At 41.9% G+C, this 23,225-nt stretch overlaps 1 protein-coding gene across 2 annotated transcripts in view; it reads right to left on the reverse strand.

Annotated features, from left to right (window-relative positions):
- Positions 1-23,225, reverse strand: part of LOC124612366 (glutamyl aminopeptidase-like) — a 294,609-nt gene that overhangs the window by 211,988 nt on the left and 59,396 nt on the right. The window lies entirely within an intron of this gene.

A 23,225-nucleotide genomic window follows, 5' to 3' on the forward strand; every position in this document is an offset into this window, starting at 1 on the left:
AGATGCTATCGTCAAAGTCAGAATTGCTGATGCTAACAGACGCAATTTCCTGAATAAAAAAAATAGTGTGTGCGCTCAGTGTAGGGAAAAATAATTAAGAAGAACAATAAACTTTAATTTAACTTTAATTCTTCGTGTCCCATACATCATTTAATGGACATTTAAAGTGCATTTGTGGAATTAACTGATTCTTCGGATAACATAAAAGTGAAAAGTGATTTAGTGACAATTTAACTGTAAACAGCAACAAGTTTACACCGAAATACGACGGATTCTGAACACTGCTCAAGGGTATGTTATCTCTGGAATTACGTCGTAGCGACGCCTTGACGACGGAATAATAATTGACAACTCAATATCCTCGCAATAATCATGATGTGACATCGGCTTGGGTAACGGATTGATGATTCAAGACATTATGTTTTCAACGTTTGAATACCCATCTCAAACCGGCCGTAAGAACTACAGTCAGCAAGTTCGCGTAAACTGAAAAGTCTGTCGCGAACACGCAAAGGGCTTCCGGTTATCACTTCAGATCAAGGGGATCATCGCATTATCTAGTGGTACAGTCGCTATAAGTGGAGAAGATAGATAGACATCGAACACCATTGCTTTAATTGCAAGCAAGGGTGGCGCACACACTCCGGCGTGGTGCTCCATCGAGACGTTGATATCAGTTTTGAGAGACAGTATCTAAAGAATAATCAAACAGCGCGAGGAGTTTGTTTTTATAACAGTTACAGATTGGCGTTGTCGTGATAGACGGTCGCAGTTTCACGTCATCTCGACTGGGCCAACCATCACCATCCGGCCGAGACAAAACGAGACGTCGCAACTCCCAGATCCAATAATAGCTACTTTGCCCGTGTACCGAACGGTTTCGTCCCTCGTGGTCGATTGCTATAGAGTCCTTCTAAGGTTTCGCAGATATTAATAGCTGCAGGGAAAGCCAGCGAAGTCGGAAAGCAGCTGTTAGCTGCAAGGAACCGCCGCGGATCAGCTAATGGCAGCTTCCCTGCCTCTGCACATAAGCTCGGTATAGGGCTCGTCCTATAGCCTCCTCTGGCCAGTCTGATGGCCTCGTGGTGTACAGAGTCCAGCGTCTTTAAATATGTTGGTCGCGCAGAGCCATAGACCGCACAACCTTAATCAAGACGCGATCGCACGAAACCTTTATAGAACTGCAGCTAGCAGGATCTATCTGAATCCCAGTTCCTCTCATTCGAACACTTCATAATATCCAGCGCTTTAAGGGCTCGTGTTTTGAGTTCCTTGAGATGAGGCAGCCAAGTAAGTTTGCTATCAAATAAGTGGCCTAAAAACCATACCGTCTCCTTAAAATGTTAAACAGTATCTCACAGCCTTAGTTCCGGAAATGTAAAAAAAGAATGATCACGATTAAAATCAATACATACTGTTTTCTCTGGGGAGAAATTAAAACCTGACCGTACAGACCATTCTTGTTCGTGTAGATCATTCTTCCAGTCAGTTGAGTGTCAACTGTAAGTCACGAGAGGAAGATTTGGGACTGGAAGTGGAACAAAAAATAGAAAAATCATCCACAAACACTGATCACTGCACAGGACTCACCACTGCAGACGATATGCCGTTGATCGCAACCGCGACCAAAATAGCGCTTAAAACGCTCAGCCGGCCGTTGTGGCCGAGCGGTTCTAGGCGCTTCAGTCTGGAATAGCGCGACCGTTACTGTCGCAGGTCCGAATCCTGCCTCGGGCATGGATGTGTGTGATGTCCGTAGGTTAGTTAGGTTTAAGTAGTTCTAAGTTGTAGGGGACTGATGACCTCAGATGTTAAGTCCCACAGTGCTCAGAGCCATATCAACCATTTTTTAAAACGCTCCCCTGTGGGATACCGCGAACTTGAGGAAATCGATAGGAAATAGTATTCCTGACTCTGTACCGAAAATAACGTTCAGCAAAAAAGGACGGCAGGAAAATGGGGAGGCAGACAAAGTACATTGTGTCTCCACATAGTGTCATACGCCTTTTCAGTGTCAAAAACATGATATTAAATGCTGTTTCCGTGGGAATGCCTTCTGTATAGCCGCCTTCAATAGGTTGGGATTATCAAAAGTGAATTGATATCTTCTAAATCCACACTGGAAACGAGAGATTTCGAGATTCCAGAGTCCAAACTAGGCGGAAGTTTATCATCCGCTCTAGCGTCTTTCGCTGGGAAGAGCGACACTCCGATAGCTGTCTGGGAGAGTGCGGTCCTTCCTTGGTTTCAGAATGGGGACCATTACGGATTCCCCATCTCCGAATATTTTATTAAAGAGAGCAAATAAGATTTCTTTAGATTCAGGATTAAGGTGCCGTAGCATACCATAATATATAAAGCCTGGCGAGCTGCAGCTAACGCTGTGTCCAACTCTCACACGGAGAACGGGAGGTTATAGGCCTCGTCATTCTTGGACGCAAAAACACGACGTCTTCTCTCCCGAACTTTACGATAGGCGTGGAAACCTGGAACTGGACTCCTGGGCGATGTTATATCGTAACTGTACCACACCATGGTGTTAGCTATATCGGAGCGTTACTTTCAGGACGCCATTGTCCTTTACGGCAGATAATGGATAGGACATCCTTTTCCCAGATATCTTTCCGTACTATAGTTGCGGAAGTTAATCGAAAAATTTAATAATTTAGTGACCGAAACACAATCGAACATTATTGTTTTTACCTCTCAGAAAATTTAGTTTTACCCTTCAGGGGGTAATAAACCTTCGGTTTGAGACCCCTGCTCTAGAATCTAGCATTTCAAGTAATTCGGAAGATATTCTACCATTGTCGTCAGTTTCATTTTGTCAAGTAGTGATATTGCGGCTTCGGCGCAGTTCGTGGGATTAATGCTAGAAATAAGAATACTCCACATAAAAACTTACTGTGAGCCAGAGAAGTCCATTGTTCAAAAATCACACACTTTCAGTAACTTGCCAGTGGCCATTAAAAATTTGACTGTTAAAGTTCACTTTAAGAGGAGCCTAAGGCACGAATTGGTGGTCAACTCCTACTCCATTGACAAATTTGTACTCTAGCCAAGTATATGAAATTTTCTCTGAGAAAGACCACGGCAGGATTTCCCCTCGTGCTCCTGGGTGACCACAAAAATTTTTCCAGGGGCAGGCTGGACTCTGAAATTGACTTTTTTTTATATAAATGAGTTGTTCAGTTTCGAGACATTTCATACCATAAGAGCTAAATTTTGTAGGTGACACAAAAAACTTATTATATCCTAGGGTATTGATATTTACCCCTCAGTATACGAATAAAAACTTTGTTCACCAGAGTCCAGTATCGAGGGAAAGGGGAGGGGGTGTGTGGCCAGGGTAAGGGTTGCAAGTGCCCCTCTCGCGTCCCTGTGAGGATATCTATGTTTGTGCCCCAATCTGGGTGAGAAATACCTCTTTTCAGCATTATGGTGAACACTAAAACAAAACAAAAAAGAGATGTACGATGAAGCAATGAACTGAAGTTCGTACTAGTGCTGGGATTCGAACCCAAGTCTCCTGCTTACGAGACAGATGTGGTATCTGCTGTGCCACACTAGCACTATGGTTAGCAATGGGCAGAGGCGTGAATTGAAATTTGTATTCAGTGCAGTTGCTGTAGCTGTAGTGCCACTGTGGCACAACGAATAGCGCATCTACCTGGTGAGCAGGAGTCCTGGGTTCAAATCCCTACACTGGTACGAACTTTAATTCATTGCTGATGCCTACATCATTATCGTTGATAATGTCTCAGGAATATCAACTGTATACGATTAAGGAGTATCTCGTTTGCAGCCGTTTACACACCCACCTGTTGTCTATTCATTCATTTGTATTGATAGTGACACATCAAATTTCAATTCGTCGATCAGAAACTCTGGCTCTCTTATCGTCAGTACTGGGTAATTTATTACTTTTAAAACTCGAAAAGTAATAAATTAATTCAGTGTGCATACATAAATATCGAATAATATACTCATTATTTCCAGCGTTTCCTTTGAAACAAATTTTAGATTTCCCGTTTGCGTTGCAATTTGGTTTAGAACTCGTAGGTAACAGGATATGTTGAAAGATGCTTCCTAAAGCGGAAGAAAGACAATTTGGTTCGACACAACTCATCCCGGTAGCCCATCGTTTCCGACACGAACGAGGTTTGCAGTGCCGTGGTCGCTCTAAATTGATTTTCATCTCTGGGAACACCGAGAGTGGTGAAAGGGGCCCGAATTAATTAACGGCAGAGTAGTTACGCTCGGGTGCTGTGTGTTCCAGACACACACACACACACACACACACACACACACACACACACACACACACATATCCGTTGCACGCATGATAGATACAGGAATGGGTTTAGGGTGAGCTCTTCACATTTACCTTCCTTCCTCTACTGTACATGCTGTAGGTAAATGCTTTCCACATGGACATGCGCAAACTACAATGCTACAATACTGTATTGTTCATGTTATTGTGACTGCACAGGGATCCCCAAGGCAAATGAAGACCGAATGCCAGCAGCAGAAATACTCGTAAAATCCTGTCAGACAATAACAATAAATGAAGATGAAAGAGTAGACATCACTTTCTGAATTTTAAATGAAAGAGAGCGAGTGTTTCAAAAAACTGTTGAATTATTCAGAGATAACAACATGAAACGGCTGCATAAAGAATTCAAAAAAGCACTTTGACATTAAAGTAAAATACATTAATTACTGCCTAAAAAGAACCTGTATCTCTGTTGTGAAAAGAAATACGGTACATTATACGTTCATACGCGGTCTCCTCCAAGTTAGGACACAGTAGTCTGTTTCTGTCTATCAACAGACCGTCAAGACGTAGCGGAGAATACGGACTATTTCACGACCGTAATATTTTCATCAAATCATCACATACTAAATGAAAAACCTTCTCGAACTAAGGAGCGAACCGTAGAGAACCATCTTGACCATATCACTTTGCAACACACTTGTTTCCTATAGACTACAGGTGCCACAAGTCATTGCAACATTTCAGATTCGAGCTTAGTCACATGGCTGTTTATACATCCACAGATCATTTTGCACTGACATAGGAAAAGTCCGCTTAATACAACAATAAAACATACTTAAAACTTAACAAAAATGCTGGTGTACGATTACTTACAGATCTAGCTAATTGCAAAACCAATATCATAATATTTATTCACACCTCATCTTGAATTATTGCACTAATCACACAGATACACAGGTGTCCGTTCGACTGGTGTAGGAACCACGATTATATTTCTGCCTGCCAGTTACGTTGTATGTGCGTTTCATTTTGTGTATTTGCATTCTACATTATGGAAGAGATATTGAAGTCAGAAGAGTGGAAGGAAGCTAATATTTTCTATCCTCGGTCTCGATTGCAAAATTTTCCAGTAAAATACATTAGACAGTGAAAGTACACTCCTGTAAATTGAAATAAGAACACCGTGAATTCATTGTCCCAGGAAGGGGAAACTTTATTGACACATTCCTGGGGTCAGATACATCACATGATCACACTGACAGAACCACAGGCACATAGACACAGGCAACAAAGCATGCACAATGTCGGCACTAGTACAGTGTACATCCACCTTTCGCAGCAATGCAGGCTGCTATTCTCCCATGGAGACGATCGTAGAGATGCTGGATGTAGTCCTGTGGAACGGCTTGCCATGCCATTTCCACCTGGCGCCTCAGTTGGACCAGCGTTCGTGCAGACGACGCTTCATCCAGTCTCAAACATGCTCAATGGGGGACAGATCCGGAGATCTTGCTGGCCAGGGTAGTTGACTTACACCTTCTAGAGCATGTTGGGTGGCACGGGATACATGCGAACGTGCATTGTCCTGTTGGAACAGCAAGTTCCCTTGCCGGTCTAGGAATGGTAGCACGATGGGTTCGATGACGGTTTGGATGTACCGTGCACTATTCAGTGTCCCCTCGACGATCACCAGTGGTGTACGGCCAGTGTAGGAGATCGCTCCCCACACCATGATGCCGGGTGTTGGCCCTGTGTGCCTCGGTCGTATGCAGTCCTGATTGTGGCGCTCACCTGCACGGCGCCAAACACGCATACGACCATCATTGGCACCAAGGCAGAAGCGACTCTCATCGCTGAAGACGACACGTCTCCATTCGTCCCTCCATTCACGCCTGTCGCGACACCACTGGAGGCGGGCTGCACGATGTTGGGGCGTGAGCGGAAGACGGCCTAACGGTGTGCGGGACCGTAGCCCAGCTTCATGGAGACGGTTGCGAATGGTCCTCGCCGATACCCCAGGAGCAACAGTGTCCCTAATTTGCTGGGAAGTGGCGGTGCGGTCCCCTACGGCACTGCGTAGGTCTTGGCGTGCATCCGTGCGTCGCTGCGGTCCGGTCCCAGGTCGACGGGCACGTGCACCTTCCGCCGACCACTGGCGACAACATCGATGTACTGTGGAGACCTCACGCCCCACGTGTTGAGCAATTCGGCGGTACGTCCACCCGGCCTCCCGCATGCCCACTATACGCCCTCGCTCAAAGTCCGTCAACTGCACATACGGTTCACGTCCACGCTGTCGCGGCATGCTACCAGTGTTAAAGACTGCGATGGAGCTCCGTATGCCACGGCAAACTGGCTGACACTGACGGTGGCGGTGCACAAATGCTGCGCAGCTAGCGCCGTTCGACGGCCAACACCGTGGTTCCTGGTGTGTCCGCTGTGCCGTGCGTGTGATCATTGCTTGTACAGCCGTCTCGCAGTGTCCGGAGCAAGTATGGTGGGTCTGACACACCGGTGTCAATGTGTTCTTTTTTCCATTTCCAGGAGTGTATATGGTGGAATGGCAGAGACGTTTTATTTTATAATTTTTATCTTTTCCAACATTCTTTACCAAATCCTGCTTTGTGCTATTTAGGTAATATTTTAGGATATAGTATGTATTATTTAACAAACAGGCTTTAACTGCTTTTCTAAAAAAATGAATTTTACTTGCCTCTTTCATTTGCCTGTATCATTTGATTCCCTGCTCTGAAGTACTGTTTTATGAGTCTTTGATTGCTTTGTCTCAGTACGGATAAGTAAAGTACCGCTCTTCTTCTGCGGTGATGATCAGAGATGTTAATGTAATAATAACTAACATTTCTCTTAATGTGCCTATTTGCCGGCCGAGGTGGCCGAGCGGTTCTAGGCGCTGCAATCTGGAACCGTGCGACCGCTACGGTCGCAGGTTCGAATCCTGCCTGGGGCATGGATGTGTGTGATGTCCTTAGGTTAGTTAGGTTTAAGTCGTTGTAAGTTCTAGGGGACTGATGACCTTAGAAGTTAAGTCCCGTAGTGCTCAGAGCCATTTGAACCATTTTGAACCAATGTGCATATTGGTTTAGTAGAAGTACTCAGGTGATGAAGTTAGAATCTCCAACCCTTTAAACAGATGACTGTACTAGTTATTTTCATTATGACCATTTTCTGTGGTTTGTATATTCTGATTGTATTTTCTGCACTTGACCCCTGAAGAATTATACTCAAGGACGGAGTATACGTAAGACTAGTACTGAGTATGAAGCATCTGTTGCCTCATACTGATGATAGACCCTACGAGCATAACATGCTGATGACATTCTCTTTGGTTCTCTCTGTGTGTGCCCATTGTGCTTAAACTGACAGACAAATTTCATTCCTAAAATTGAGTGTTTATTACACAATATATGAATTTGTCACCTACATTTAACGTGACAGTAACATTTTCCCTTTTCAAGAAATTCGCACTGTTTCTATTCAGCGTTAGTTTTTTGCAGTTGTAAAAAACTCTGAGGGTTTCATTTTCTTTCTGTCAGGAGTCCTGGTATTTTTCAGTAATTTACAATATTGCTGTTATCCTGAAAAATGATTTAACCTTGTTCACGTGGAACAAAAATTGGCATAAATCATTTGAAACAGAGGCCTACTTCGGCAGGCACGAACTTAGTCTACGTAGGTATATGCAATACAAGTCAAAAGCAGATGATACGTTAACTGCAGGAGGAGAAAACCTCTCGGGCTTCCACACAGAAGATGTTTAATCAACGATTTTTTTTCTGTGTTGCTCAGTGAAGTAAATAGAGTGCCGGCTTGATTTACGGAACAGATTTATCTTTGCAGATTTTTAAACTAGTCGTGTTACATGCCTGCCTATCAAACAGATCAACTGGTACATCGTGGATATAAAACTCCTAGTTTTCGATGATTTACAGCGAAAAGAAAAATCGGTGAAGATATCTGTACATGTCTATAAGATGATACATGTGAAAGACATCCCAAACAACAACTTTGTGAAGGGCAGACAACAACTGGAAAATTCTGTGGGGATTTTTTTTGTACCAATTTGACGACCAGAAGCGCAAACACGTCTCTATCCCAAAATAAAAATCACAGAAATAACAAGTCATCTTTCATCAGAACTTTGCAACTGCTTGCAAAGGTACACAAACAAGATGTACAGCCTAAGGAGATACAGTGACCGTCTTGTAACAAAATTCTGGCTGAGAAATACAATAAAAATTCGCTTACAAAGGTGTTTTGCCAGTGGTAATATTTACAGCTTTGAAATATGAGTTATTAGAGCATTTACCCTTCTCGACAGATGTGGCACGTTTTCACTTCTGTTTATCCCCATTTCCGGAGAAAATCTTCACAGAAATCATTTCGACAGCAATGTAAGGATTACAGCAGTTGTAAATACGTATCATGGACATCTTCCAGGTTCGCTCTTCTGGAATGAAATCTATACACTGATCTAAAAGAGAACAATGTCAAAACACAAGTGCATTTTTGAAAAATGAAAAATTCAATCTTTCTCTGTGCAGCCAAAATTTTTTACTTTGCCCCCGTGTGTCGTAATTAAATTTGCTCGCCCCGCATACAGTAATATGATACAGATGAATTTACATACAATATCAACTCTTTTGAGTAGCACATGTGCGCCAATATTACAAAATACTCTTTAATGTGCTAAATCGACAAAACAAAATAACTTGGAAAATGCTTGTAGTAAGAACTTCAAATAATTGAAACAACAGTGGAGGCGTGATTTATTAGCTCAGTAAGTTACCAAATATGGAGCAATGTAAAGAAGATTGCACATTCAAATCGTGAACATATGGAGAGGGCACAGGTACATGCCCTCTGCAAGGCTGCAAATCTGAGACAACGACAGATAACATGACACAAGAAAAATAATGGCGTCGTCCTGTCCTGCATGAGCGAATTGTTGCTAACGCTATTTGCCGTGGCGACCGCACTAAAATATCAAACAATCGTCAAGTGGTGAGACGAAGCGGTCGGAATCGATTGGTTTCATATTTTCGCACGGAGTGGACGGGGATTGCTGTTTGTGTTTCAAGTTACAGTGCCTAAAATTTGGTCAGTGTTGTTCAGGAGCGTTATATACATGTGTATTATTCAAAACACTGTGAAGCACATGACAGAAGGTTTATGCTATAGTAACAGTACTTACGGCTTTTTGCCGCTAAGCTCGCGCATTTTGTGCAAGGGAACTTTTTCTGCTGGCTCCAAAAAACATACAACCAGATGCAGGCTTATCAAAAGGAGGCACTAATTTCATATGAAACTATTTTTAATTATAATCCGCCTTGGGCATGACTCTAGCGTCGTATCCAGTACAAATGAAGTGGACACGAGAAAGTTAATTACGGCCCTACATAACTACTAATCAGGCTTTGATTGGTGGGAACGCTCATATAGTACGCCGCAATTATTCTACACGACATGTTAATTCTGAACATGGTGACAGGAAAGGTACTCGCCGTCACAGCGTTAAAAAAAACTGAAGTAGAGTATCAGATCAGGGACCTGTGTACGTAGATAGTCTCAGTAGCGTTGCTGGAAAGACTAGTTGGGAAGCAGTTATCATTACACTTAACTATAGAGCAGCCTAGAGGTTATGAATAAACAAAAGGTCTCCAGGGACACTGTGGCTTTATTTTTAAGTCGATTAAAACATGCGCTCTCTGACCGCTAGATAGGGCTACCATCTGTGACAACGATGAAAGATAGCAAGGCCAGAGATGGTTATTAATGAGCAATCCAGCGCGCACTAATTGATTAGTAGCTGTCTGTCTGTCTGTGCTGGGATCTCAAAGAGACTAGACACATGTGTAAGACCGCCAAGTATGAGTAACATAGTGAATGTATTACGTATACGTTGTGTGTGAAAATATATTCCGGACAGATGTAAAAAAGTTGTTGGAATATTTATTTATCAGTACGCCAAAATCCACCGTAACAGTTTCGGACGATCGTGAGAACGTGCAAGGACAGCAGCAATAATGGAGGGAAACACCAATGTGTCACCGCAGCGTTGAAGAGGAAGAAAAAGAAAATTATTTCAAGAAGGGACATAAGAAGATTTTTAATTTTTATATCTATGTATTGCTAACGAAATGTTCAACTTTTTCTTCATTAGCTATGATGACTGTTCGGATAGCCGAAACCCCTCCCTTGTTCGATAATGTATTCCAGAATAATCTTAAAAAACCATTTACCCATTTAAATAATATTTCCCTGGTCCTTTCCAAATCCTTTTTCCACAGATAATACCCCACAAATGACGGCCGTGACCTCAATCTCCAAATATTTTACGTGTAAGCAAAATAAAAAGTAGAATCAAATATTGAGGATCAGTACTGAACTAATAATGATTTTTTGTTGCATATTTTTAGCATATGAAGAAGAAAGACAATAATTACTGGGAACTAGAAACATGCCGGCCGCTGTGGCCGAGCGGTTCTAGGCGCTTCAGTCCGGAACCGTTCTGCTGTTACGGTCGCAGGTTCGTATCCTCAAAAAAAAAAAAAAAGGCTCTGAGTACTATGGGACTTAACTGCTGAGGTCATCAGTCCCCTAGAACCTAGAACTGCTTAAACCTAACTAACCTAAGGACATCACACACATCCATGCCCGAGGCAGGATTCGAACCTGCGAGCGTAGAGGTCTCGCGGTTCCAGACTGTACCGCCTAGAACCGCTCGGCCACGCTGGCCGGCTTCGTATCCTCCCTCGGGCATGGATGTGCGTGATATACTTAGGTTAGCTAGGTTTAAGTACTTCTAAGTCTAGGGGACTGATGACCTCAGATGTGAAGTCCCATAGTGCTTAGAACCATTTGAATTTGAACTGGAAACATTTAAGCCATCCAAATATACTAGAAATTACAAAATACCGAACTGCGAGGAAATATGAGCAAGACAACTTTCACTGTAGGATGAAGAGTGTTATTGAATTTTACGCATGTGAGAGCAATTCCTCCTCAATTTCCCAAGCTTTGCAGCAGGCAACGAAGTCCAACCTAGCAACGTGTATTCTTGCAGTGTTTGTGACGTTATAGTACCACAATTACATACCAACTTGTTACGAGCAAAAAGTAATTTCTAAAGATACAACAGAAAAGTTTTCTATAAGAATTTATCATTTTTTTGTATATTCAAATATTACGTGTGTTTGTCAAATATGGAACTTAGCAACAGGCAACAAATAACTTATATCGGAGTATGGACAAATTTGCCAATAAGAGATGATGATGATAATAATGAGTCGCAACAAGGCGTTAATTTGCCAAATAATGAAAATATTCAATTAAACTGCACTATTATTAGCGAATCACACGTGCATTTTGGGGATAATACGTGGCTCACGCTTGATGAGACCGGCCCCCAATCACTGTTCGAAGGTGAAATTTTTGCTAGTAAATGGGGAAATGACAATTTTCGTGATGTGAATGAGTAATGTGGATAGATCATTACGTAATGGTAGGAATATGAGAGAGAGAGAGAGAGAGAGAGAGAGAGAGAGAGAGAGAGAGAGAGAGAGAGAGAGTAGCCGTATTGGAATACAGATCTAACAGGGACCACTAACGAACTTGACCCGAAGTTTTCTAGTATGAATACGCAGTTAATCCAAAAATAGATATTGAAAGGAACAGAAAAAAACATGCGCATCAAGTACAAAGTGAAGTACGGGTGCCATAAGCTTTGCAAAATGAGCACAAATGGTTCAAGTGGCTCTGAGCACTATGGGACTTATCATCTACGGTCATCAGTCCCCTAGAACTTAGAACTACTTAAACCTAACTAACCGAAGGACATCACACAACACCCAGTCATCACGAGGCAGAGAAAATCCCTTATCCCGCCGGGAATCGAACCCGGGAACCCGGGCGTGGGAAGCGAGAACGCTACCGCACGACCACGAGCTGCGGACTCTGACCGAATTAACCACGACTGTACAAACAAACGTAGCCGAATTTGTATCGACTTGTGGAACATTGCCAGAGGACATACGCAAACTAACGTAAGATGTTGGTCTTTTAAAACTGGTCATACATTTCTAACATCCGAATGTGAAGGATGTAAAGAAATGAATGATCCGAAGCGAGAATATTCAACAATGATATCACACTCGCAGAAAAATGCATTCAGGAACACAGGACTTACGTCGATGCCGTAGAGGAAATGATCAGTGAGCGTGAAACAAAATCGACATGGACATGAAAGCGATCGAAGATAAAATTCGCTCTGAGCTAATAAAAGAAAGAATAGTTCAAATGGTCCATCTGTAGCTACAAACCAGAATAGGGCAGCGAAAGATAATAATCGCGCGAACACGGTTTCGCCACGATCAGAGTATGATACAGGCGAACTGAAACAATTTGCAAATAATTACGTGAATGTGCCAGCGTTGTCAAACACTTGCCATGCTGTCAACTGAGAGGCGGGGAACGACATCACAGTCAGATGAAATAGCACAAGTAATATAGTCAGTCCTTATTGATAAAGATTTGCTCAAACACAGATAATTTCTGATCTTTTTGCAGGAGTCGAAAAGAACATACGCAGAGCTATTTGTGCGAACATTTAGGTACATATTACGCCGACGTTGGTCCGAACAACAAAATATCCAGTTCGTTGTAGGATGGATTCAGGGTGACGCCCGTTTATGGGCAGTAGAAGAAGCTGACAACTGTCTCACATACGAAGATTTCGACTAAGTCTTTTTAGAGAAGTACTGGTTGCAGGGAATATGAGATAGAGACTTCAAATCGAAGTCTTTCAGTGCAAAACAAGGTGGGTTCTAAAGTATTTCGAAAAATATTTAAACAAGACGAGATACTGGCGTAACCCGAAGTCACAAGTTGACGTGTTAAGAATATTTAAAGGACGGCTACTCACACACTTACGTGAAAAACTGGTCGCCGTTCCGACTTACGACTTCGAATTTTTCTATCCGTAGTCGATTGCATTTTCATATATGAAAGTAGCCCTAAGACAAACTATTACAGCCGGCCTAAGTGGCCGTGCGGTTAAAGGCGCTGCAGTCTGGAACCGCGAGACCGCTACGGTCGCAGGTTCGAATCCTGCCTCGGGCATGGATGTTTGTGATGTCCTTAGGTTAGTTAGGTTTAACTAGTTCTAAGCTCTAGGTGACTAATGACCTCAGCAGTTGAGTCCCATAGTGCTTAGAGCCATTTGAACAAACGATTACATTCGTAAACAGTCAGGCGCACACATGAATGGAAACAATAATGACAACAATGACAGTGGGGGCAGTTACAACAACAATAATGGTAGTAACCACTGGAACTAATATATTAACGCGCAAAAAGCGCTGTCATCCATACGCACCACTCCAGAGGTGTGGTGAGAATCCTATTTTTGGAAACTACCGACGAAATGGCAACAGAGGGCGTAACGGCAGAGGATACAGTCAACGGTACCGCGGTTCTCAACACCGTAATAACCAGAATGGATGGAATAATGCTTATGATCTGAATGCCAACGCACAACAATATTTTGATAATAGTAATAATCAACCACCGAGTAACTACAATGATAGCAGTGATTACGGGACCGGGAGAAACCCAAAACACGGTCATGTCGCCCCCGGTCGTGGAATAATTTTGAACACACGACACACATAGTTGATGTGACGGGCAGAGGGACAAACCCCCCTCCCCTCCCCTCCGCCACAGGGAAACAGCGATCGGTTATGCTAGGCACTGGTACAGCAGCGAATTTAATTTCTCAAAGTCTGTTTGATGACCTGCGGAACAAACCCAATTTGCCTACTTCACCAGTACAAAATTGTCACATTATAACTGCATTGGCTAGTAAACCAAAAGTTGTCAGGCTGCAAACTTGTTTACCTCTTAACATAAATGAGAACATATTTATATGCACCTTTCTGGTAGCCAAAAAAATAAAACTGTCTGGTAGGCATGGAGTTTATCAGGGAGTATGAGATAAGGATTGATCTAGGCAAAGCTAAGTGCCATTTGTGTGTTGACGGAAAACCTATTTCAGCTGATTTGTTACAAACAAAGGCAAATGTCCACAGTTGCCGGCCGGAGTGGCCGAGCGGTTCTAGGCGCTACAGTCTGCAACAACGCGACCACTACGGTCGCATGTTCGAATCCTGCCTCGGGCATGGATGTGTGTGATGTCCTTAGGTTAGTTAGGTTTAAGTACTTTTAAGTTCTAGGGGACTGATGATCTCAGAAGTTAAGTCCCATAGTGCTCAGAGCCATTTGAGCCATTTTGTCCACAGTTGTTTGACAAACAAGGTTAACTTTCAACTGATGTATCCTGACATTTTATATATACTCGAAATATTTAACGACGTAAGTTTGGAGAAGGAGACCATCCCATACAATATACACCAAACACTTGAAGAGTCAACCACACTTACACAAGAACAAAAGCATGAGTTACATGCCCTATGCTCCCGGGGGAGGTTCGAGTCCTCCCTCGGACATGGCTGTGTGTGTGTGTGTGTTTGTCCTTAGGATAATTTAGGTTAAGTAGTGTGTAAGCTTAGGGACTGATGACCGTAGCAGTTAAGTCCCATAAGATTTCACACACATACATGCCCTACTGAAACAATTCTCACAGGTTTATGAAATACGTTGTAATAAAGGGGTACGTGTATCAAATGAAGGTATATCCAGATGAAACTTTGTCGACCGTCTTACGCAATTCCATGGACGAAAAAGGAGGCTCTCAGGGAAGAGATCGAACGCATGATTAAGTGGAATATAATTGAATCATCGCACTCACCATACTGCAGTCCAGTTTTAGCAATAGGGCCTCGTACTAGCAAATTTTACTCTACCCTGAAAGTCGTCAGTATACTGCCTTCGTCTGCAGTGGTAGAAGTTACTAATTTTGCGTACTGCCGTTTGGATTTAATGTGAGTGCCGGCGTATTTATCGCAGCATTAGATACAGTGCTTGGACCAGAAATTTTGAGACAAGTCATCGTGTATGTGGATGACCTTATCGGCACATTCACCTGGGAACCCATGTGCAAATACTTATGAAAGTCTTAGAACTGACCCTTAACATAGACAAATGTAATGTATTGCGAATACATAGAAAGAAGGATCCTTTATTGTATGATTATATGATAGCGGAACAAACACTGGTAGCAGTTACTTCTGTAAAATATCTGGGAGTATGCGTGCGGAACGATTTGAAGTGGAATGATCATATAAAATTAATTGTTGGTAAGGCGGGTACCAGGTTGAGATTCATTGGGAGAGTCCTTAGAAAATGTAGTCCATCAACAAAGGAGGTGGCTTACAAAACACTCGTTCGACCTATACTTGAGTATTGCTCATCAGTGTGGGATCCGTACCAGATCGGGTTGACGGAGGAGATAGAGAAGATCGAAAGAAGAGCGGCGCGTTTCGTCACAGGGTTATTTGGTAACCGTGATAGCGTTACGGAGATGTTTAACAAACTCAAGTGGCAGACTCTGCAAGAGAGGCGCTCTGCATCGCGGTGTAGCTTGCTCGCCAGGTTTCGAGAGGGTGCGTTTCTGGATGAGGTATCGAATATATTGCTTCCCCCTACTTATACCTCCCGAGGAGATCACGAATGTAAAATTAGAGAGATTAGAGCGCGCACGGAGGCTTTCAGACAGTCGTTCTTCCCGCGAACCATACGCGACTGGAACAGGAAGGGGAGGTAATGACAGTGGCACGTAAAGTGCCCTCCGCCACACACCGTTGGGTGGCTTGCGGAGTATAAATGTAGATGTAGATGTAGAAAGGTTCTCTGAATAAGAAGTTACCGCTAACTTGAAAAAAAAAATCTGAGTTCGCGCAGGCAGAGATAAAATTTTTAGGCCACATCATCTCACCTACAGGTATTTGACTTGATCCCAACAAGCTAGAAGCTAATAAACATTTTCCTAAACCACAGACAAAGAAACAACTAAAGGCATTTCTAGGGCTAGCATCATATTTTCGAAAATTTGTGCCCAATGAGCTATTAAATAACGATGCTCTTCTAAATTTATTGAGGAAAAAACTAACGTGATTTTGGATGCCCAAGTGCCGAGAGGATTTTCAGGCAATTAAACAGGCTTTAATAAACGCAGACATTTTTGCATACCAGACTCGACGAAAGAATTCTGTCTTAGTACTGATGCCTCATCACAAGGACTGGGGGCAATATTGTCTCAAATAACAACAGAACAGGGACGTCAGAACATAAATATCATCAGTTTCACAAGTCGTACACTTACAGAAAGTAAACGGGCTTATTCAGTCACAGAAACCGAGGCATTGGCAATAATGTGAGCTTTCCGAAAATTTCAGTATTTTTATGGAGAAATCACACAATGGTATTCTGTGATCATCAAGACCTTTCATTCCTGTTAACATGCAAATTACTACACAAACGGTTAGCCAGCTGGTGCCTGTTTTGTAGTTCAACAACAACTCTGAACTAGGGAAACGATATAAACAACGGAGTATTCTTTTACCGAAGAACACCCGAATCTCTTAACTGGTGTGTCTGCATGCCAGAAAAATGCATCGACATCTTTATACGGCACACACATAGTCTATGAGGACATCATGTGGTGACAAAGTACACTAGTAAATTCACAACTTACTGTTAGTTCCCAAGTATTAGAAAAAGGGTATTGTTAGTAATCAGGAAATGCACTGTATGTCAAAAGGCGACACACCCGAATAAATCACGTCTCAATGAACTGCGTTCAATCGTACCAACAAAACCCAGAGACTTCGTATCTAATGAGGCGGCTGGACAGTTTCAAACCGCCAGAGGACGTGCAAAATATGTAATCGCATTATATGATGTATTTTCAAAACACTTTAAAATGTATGCTACGAAATCTTTTGCAGCGGTAACGATAATAAAGAGAATAGCAGGAGATTATTTTATTCGAGTCGGCATTGACAATGCTACCAATTTTACAGGCTACAAATGGAAATAATTTTTTAAATCTCATGATACAAAACATATTTTTGCATCCAAATTCCACCCATTGAACGGTATTTCGAGAATTCAATACATTCATCAGTACATGCATCCCCACGATACACAGTAAATGGATAGAGTACATAACACCTTTCGAACAAACAGTAAACAACTTGCTTCACTTACCCATAGGATACACACCTGCCAAATTAATGTTTGACAAGCTTGAAAGTGATGAATGGGTCAAGCCTTACCAAAATTATACGAAATAAACATACCTTCGGAAAAAAGGAAAGACAAGCATTGATAACTCCAGAACAAAACGCACAATACAGGTAGGTCAGTACGATAAAAAGATCACGTCGGGCCAGGAGTGTTGTTACGAAATGGCTCTGAGCACTATGGGACTTAACATCTGAGGTCATCAGTCCTCTAGAACTTAGTACTACTTAAACCTAACTAACCTAAGGACATCACACACATCCATGCCCGATGCAGGATTCGAACCTGCGACGGTTAAAGACTGAAGCGCGTAGAACCGCTCGGCCACTCAGGCCGGCAAAGATCTTAAGGAATTTGTACGATAAGACGTAGGGGACCTCAAAATTACATAGAACACTATTACGAGAGAGAGAGAGAGAGAGAGAGAGAGAGAGAGAGAGAGAGAGAGAGAGAGAGAGAGTCATTTCCAAATCACATATGATTGCGAAATATTGAGCTGAACATAAAGGCACGAATTGTTGTTAAGATGACATTTATTTCACACATTAGTGACTTGTATATAAGGAATAAGGTGAAGGAATCAAGTGAAAACACACACTTGTTTATAGATTGAGGTGTAAATGTAATGTAAAGTAAGGTAAGTAAAGTGACTTGAAAGGAATTAGTTTGTAAGAGAACACACAAGCACTGTACTTCTCACTTGATTACATGAGAACACAGCAATCATCTCGCGCATGTAAAGGACTGCAAAATACTAGCAATGTGTTTTTCAGCTTCCTAGAGAACTCTAAGCGCTACTATGCGCAACTACAAGAGTAATTAATCAGACCACTCAGATAAAGATTTCTTAGTTCTTTGGAGAGTAAATGTTGTAAATAGAGCTTTTTTGGCTAGCGCTAACACATTCACCTGTAGTATAAAGTAGTGATAAGTAGTCTAAATAGTAAGGACCAAATTATGTACACGTTTATAGTATGGAATATGACACACTTGGCAGTTTCATGAACGATCTAATGTTCTGACTATTCGAATGAATAAATGTAGCGTCAGCGTTGCTACCCTTCATGAAGTTGTAGATAAAATAGGAAATAGATCAGGGTAGTGGGAAGCAAAATATTCAAGAGGATAGGAAAAACACACACACACACACACACACACACGAGCGTGCGCGCGAACTATTTACAAGCATAGAAACTCACAGAGGTAGGGGTAGGATAGATTATCTATAACGAGATTATTAAGCAAACGAAAGAACGAGTTATACTAAAATTAAATACGCTTTATATTCTACTAGCTACACCTACTTGATCTAAGAACGCCTCATGCTAAGTTTGCTACGAACTACAACCGACGAAGCTACTCAACTACAAACTACATGAAACAGCAGCTAGCAAAACTTATTTGTAATTGAATTACTACTATGCTACATTGACGAAAGTAACGATAACTATACAAGTGAACGGATTCGACGCAGCACAGGGAGCGGAAGTAAGATACAAGATAAGTTAAAACTTCACGACACAGAACGTGATCCTGAAAACATGTCACTGCAGGTTAATTCACTTCAAATATTGAAACAAGAAGGTAACAGAGCGATTTGTTCTTAGGAAAGCAAGTAAACAGAGATGTCTAGCAATCTGCAGAAGTACATAGCCGCAGAATTTATACAGGGTGGTCCATTGATCGTGACCGGGCCAAATGTCTCACGAAATAAGCGTCAAACGAAAAAACTACAAAGAACGAAACTTGTCTCGCTTGAAGGGAGAAACCAGATGGCGCTATGGTTGGCCCACTAGATGGCGCTGCCATAGGTCAAACGGATATCAACTGCGGTTTTTTAAATACGAACCCCCATTTTTTATTACGTATTCGTGTAGTACGTAAAGAAATATGAATGTTTTAGTTGGACCACTTGTTTCGCTTTGTGATAGATGGCGCTGTAATAGTCATAAACATATGGCTCAAAATTTTAGACGAACAGTTGGTAACAAGTAGGATTTTTAAATTAAAATACAGAAAGTAGGTACGTTTGAACATTTTATTTCGGTTGTTTCAATGTACCTTTGTGAACTTATCATTTCTGAGAACTCATGCTGTTAGAGCGTGATTACCTGTAAATACCACATTAATGCAATAAATGCTCAAAATGATGTCCCTCAACCTCAATGCATTAGGCAATACGTGTAACGACATTACTCTCAACAGCGAGTAGTTCGCCTTCCGTAATGTTCGCACATGCATTGACAACGCGTTGACGCATGTTGTCAGGCGTTGTCGGTGGATCACGATAGCAAATATTCTTCAACTTTCCCCACAGAAAGAAATCTTGGGACGTCAGATCCGGTGAACGTGCGGGCCATGGTATGGTGCTTCGACGACCAATCCACCTGTCATGAAATATGATATTCAGTACCGCTTCAAACCCACGCGACCTATGTGCCGGACATCCATCATGTTGGAAGTACATCGCCATTCTGTCATGCAGTGAAACATCTTGTAGTAACATCGCTAGAACATTACGTAGGAAAGCAGCATACATTGCACCATTTAGATTTCCATCGATAAAATGGGGGCCAATTATCCTTCCTCTCATAACGCCGCACCATACATTAACCCACCAAGGTCGCTGATGTTCCACTTGTCGCAGCCATTGTGGATTTTCCGTTGCCCAATAATGCGTATTATGCCGGTTTACGTTACCGCTGTTGATGACTGACGCTTCGTCGCTAAATAGAACGCGTGCAAAAAATCTGTCATCGTCCCGTAATTTTTCTTGTGCCCAGTGGCAGAACTGTACACGACGTTCAGTCGTCGCCATGCAATTTCTGCTGCATAGAAATATGGTACGGGTGCAGTCGATGTTGATATAGCATTCTCAATACCGACGTTTTTGAGATTCCCGATTCTCACGCTATTTGTCTGCTACTGATGTGCGGATTAGCCACATAGGAGAAGGAGAGCTTCTGTAAGGTTTGGAGGGTAGGAGACGAGGTACTGGCGGAATTGAAGCTGTGAGGACGGGGCGTGAGTCGTGCTGGGGAAGCTCAGCTGGTAGAGCACTTGCCCGCGAAAGGCAAAGGTCCCGAGTTCGAGTCTCGGTCTGGCACACAGTTTTAATCTGCCAGGAAGTTTCATATCAGCGCACACTCCGCTGCAGAGTGAAAATCTCATTCTGGGGCCAGGTTTCAGATAGATTATATAATGGTAAGACAGTGATTTAGGAACCAGGTTTCAAATTGTAAGATATTTTCAGGGCAGATGTGGACTCCGACTACAATTTGTTGGTTATGAAATGTAGACTAAAACTGAAGAAACTGCAGAAAGGTGGGAATTTAAGGAGATGGGACCTGCATAAACTGAAGTCACCAGAAGTTTTAAGAGGTTCAAAGAGAGCATTAGGGAACGATTGATAAGAACGGAGGAAAGAAATACAGTAGAAGAAGACTGGGTAGCTTTGAGAGATGAAATAGTGAAGGCAGTAGAGGATCAAGTAGGTAAAAAGACGAGGGCTAGTAGAAATTCTTGGGTAACAGAAGAGATACTGAATTTAATTGATGAAAGGAGAAAATATAAAAATACAGTTAATGAAGCAGGCGATAAGGAATACAAACGTCTCAAGGAAGTGCAAAATGTCTAAGCAGGGACGGCTAGAGAACAAATGTAAGGATGTAGAGGAATATATGACTAGGGTAAGATAGATGCTGTCTACAGGAAAATTAAAGAGACCTTTGGAGAAAAAAGAACCATCTGTATGAATATCAAGAGCTTAGATGAAAACCAGTTTTAAGCAAAGAAGGGAAAGCAGAAAGATGGAAAGAGTAAATGGGAGATATGGTACTGCGTGAAGAATTTGACAGACCACTGAGAGACCTAAGGCGAAACAAGGCCCCAGGAGTAGACAACATTCCACTAGAACTGCTGATATCCTTTGGAGAGCCATTCCTGACAAAACTCTACCATCTGGTGAGCAAGATAAATGAGACATGCTCTCAGACTTTAAGAAGAATATAATAATTCCAATCCCAAAAAAAGCTGGTGTTGACAGGCGTGAACTATCTGTTTAATAATTCACGGCAGCAAAATACTAACACGAATTCTTTACAGACAAGTGGAAAAACTGGTAGAAGCCGACCTCGGGGAAGATCAATTTGGATTCCGTAGAAATGTTGGAACGCGCGAGGCAATACTGACCCTTACCTTACCTTACCCTTACCTTAGAATATAGATTAAGTAAACAATTTGTACAGAAACCAAATGGCAGCTATAAGAGTCGAGGGGTACGACAGGGAAGCATTGATTGAGAAGGGAGTGCGACAGGGTTGTGGTCTCTCCCCGATGTTATTCAGTCGGTATATTGAACAAGCAGTAAGGAAAACAAAAGAAAAATTTGGAGTACGTGTTAAAATCCATGGAGAAGAAATAAAAAACTTTGAGGTTTGCCGATCACATTGTAATTCTGTCAGAGATGGCAAAGAACTAGGACGAGCAGTTGAACGGAATGGACAGTGTCTTGAAAGGAGGATATAAGAGGAACATCAACAAAAGGAAAACGGGGATAATGGAAGGCAGTCGAATTAAATCAAGCGATGCTGAGGGAATTAGATTAGGAAATGAGACACTTAAAGTAGTAGATGAGTTTTGCTATTTGGGGAGCAAAATAACTGATGATGGTCGAGGCATAGAGGATATAAAATGTAGACTAGCAATGACAAGGAAAGCGTTGCTGAAGAAGACAAATTCGCTAACATCGAGTATAGATTTAAGTGTCAGGAAGTCGTTTCAGAAAGTATTTGTATGGAATGTAGCCATGTGTGGAAGTGATACATGGACGTTAAGTAGTTTGGACATGAAGAGAATAGAAGCTTTCGAAATGTGGTGCTACAGAAGAATGCTGAAGATTAGATGGGTAGATCACATAACTAATGAGGAGGTATTGAATAGAATTGGGGAGAAGAGAAATTTGTGGCACAACTTGACTAGAAGAAGGGATCGGTTGGTAGGACACGTTCTGAGGTATCAAGGGATAACCAGTTTAGTAATGGAGGGAAGCGTGGAGGGTAAAAATGGTAGAAGAAGACCAAGAGTTAAACACACTAAGCATATTCAGAAGGATGTAAGTTGTAGTAGTTACTCTGAGATGAAGAAGCTTGCACAGTATAGAATAGCATGAAGAAATGCATCAAACCAATCACGACAACAACAACAGCTTCACTAATAAGTTGCTTAACGAAGTCATTTCTTATCGTCTCCTCGTGTTAGTGGAAATATTTTTGTATGTATGATGACAGCAATATTCATGATTTTCAGACTCTGCTGGCGGATGTTGTCTCCTTGTAATGACATTTTCTCTTTGTCTGAAAGAGAAAAATATAGTTAATGAAAGGGGAAAAGATATAATTTTTAAGGAGGAAGCTTATCTCAAAACAAGCTACTAAGGTGATGCTAGGTGGGAACTCTAATTTAAAAGTAAAAAATAAGTAAGATTTAAAATACTTTAATCCTTCATAAAAATATCTGTATGTAGAATTTGTTTCCAACAATTATTGTAATTAGCTTTATGTGTCATGTACCGTACATGTATATGTATTTGTAAATATTCTACGTGAAAATGCAAACATGTCTGATCCAAACATGTGAATCAGAAAAAAATCATGACGCAGTGGATTAAGCGCTCCAAAGGTGTTACGATGAAGCGGTGAAGTGCAGCTCAAAAATGTTACATACC

Source organism: Schistocerca americana, chromosome 4 (assembly GCF_021461395.2).
Source record: "Schistocerca americana isolate TAMUIC-IGC-003095 chromosome 4, iqSchAmer2.1, whole genome shotgun sequence".
Taxonomy (NCBI): Eukaryota; Metazoa; Arthropoda; class Insecta; order Orthoptera; family Acrididae; genus Schistocerca; species Schistocerca americana.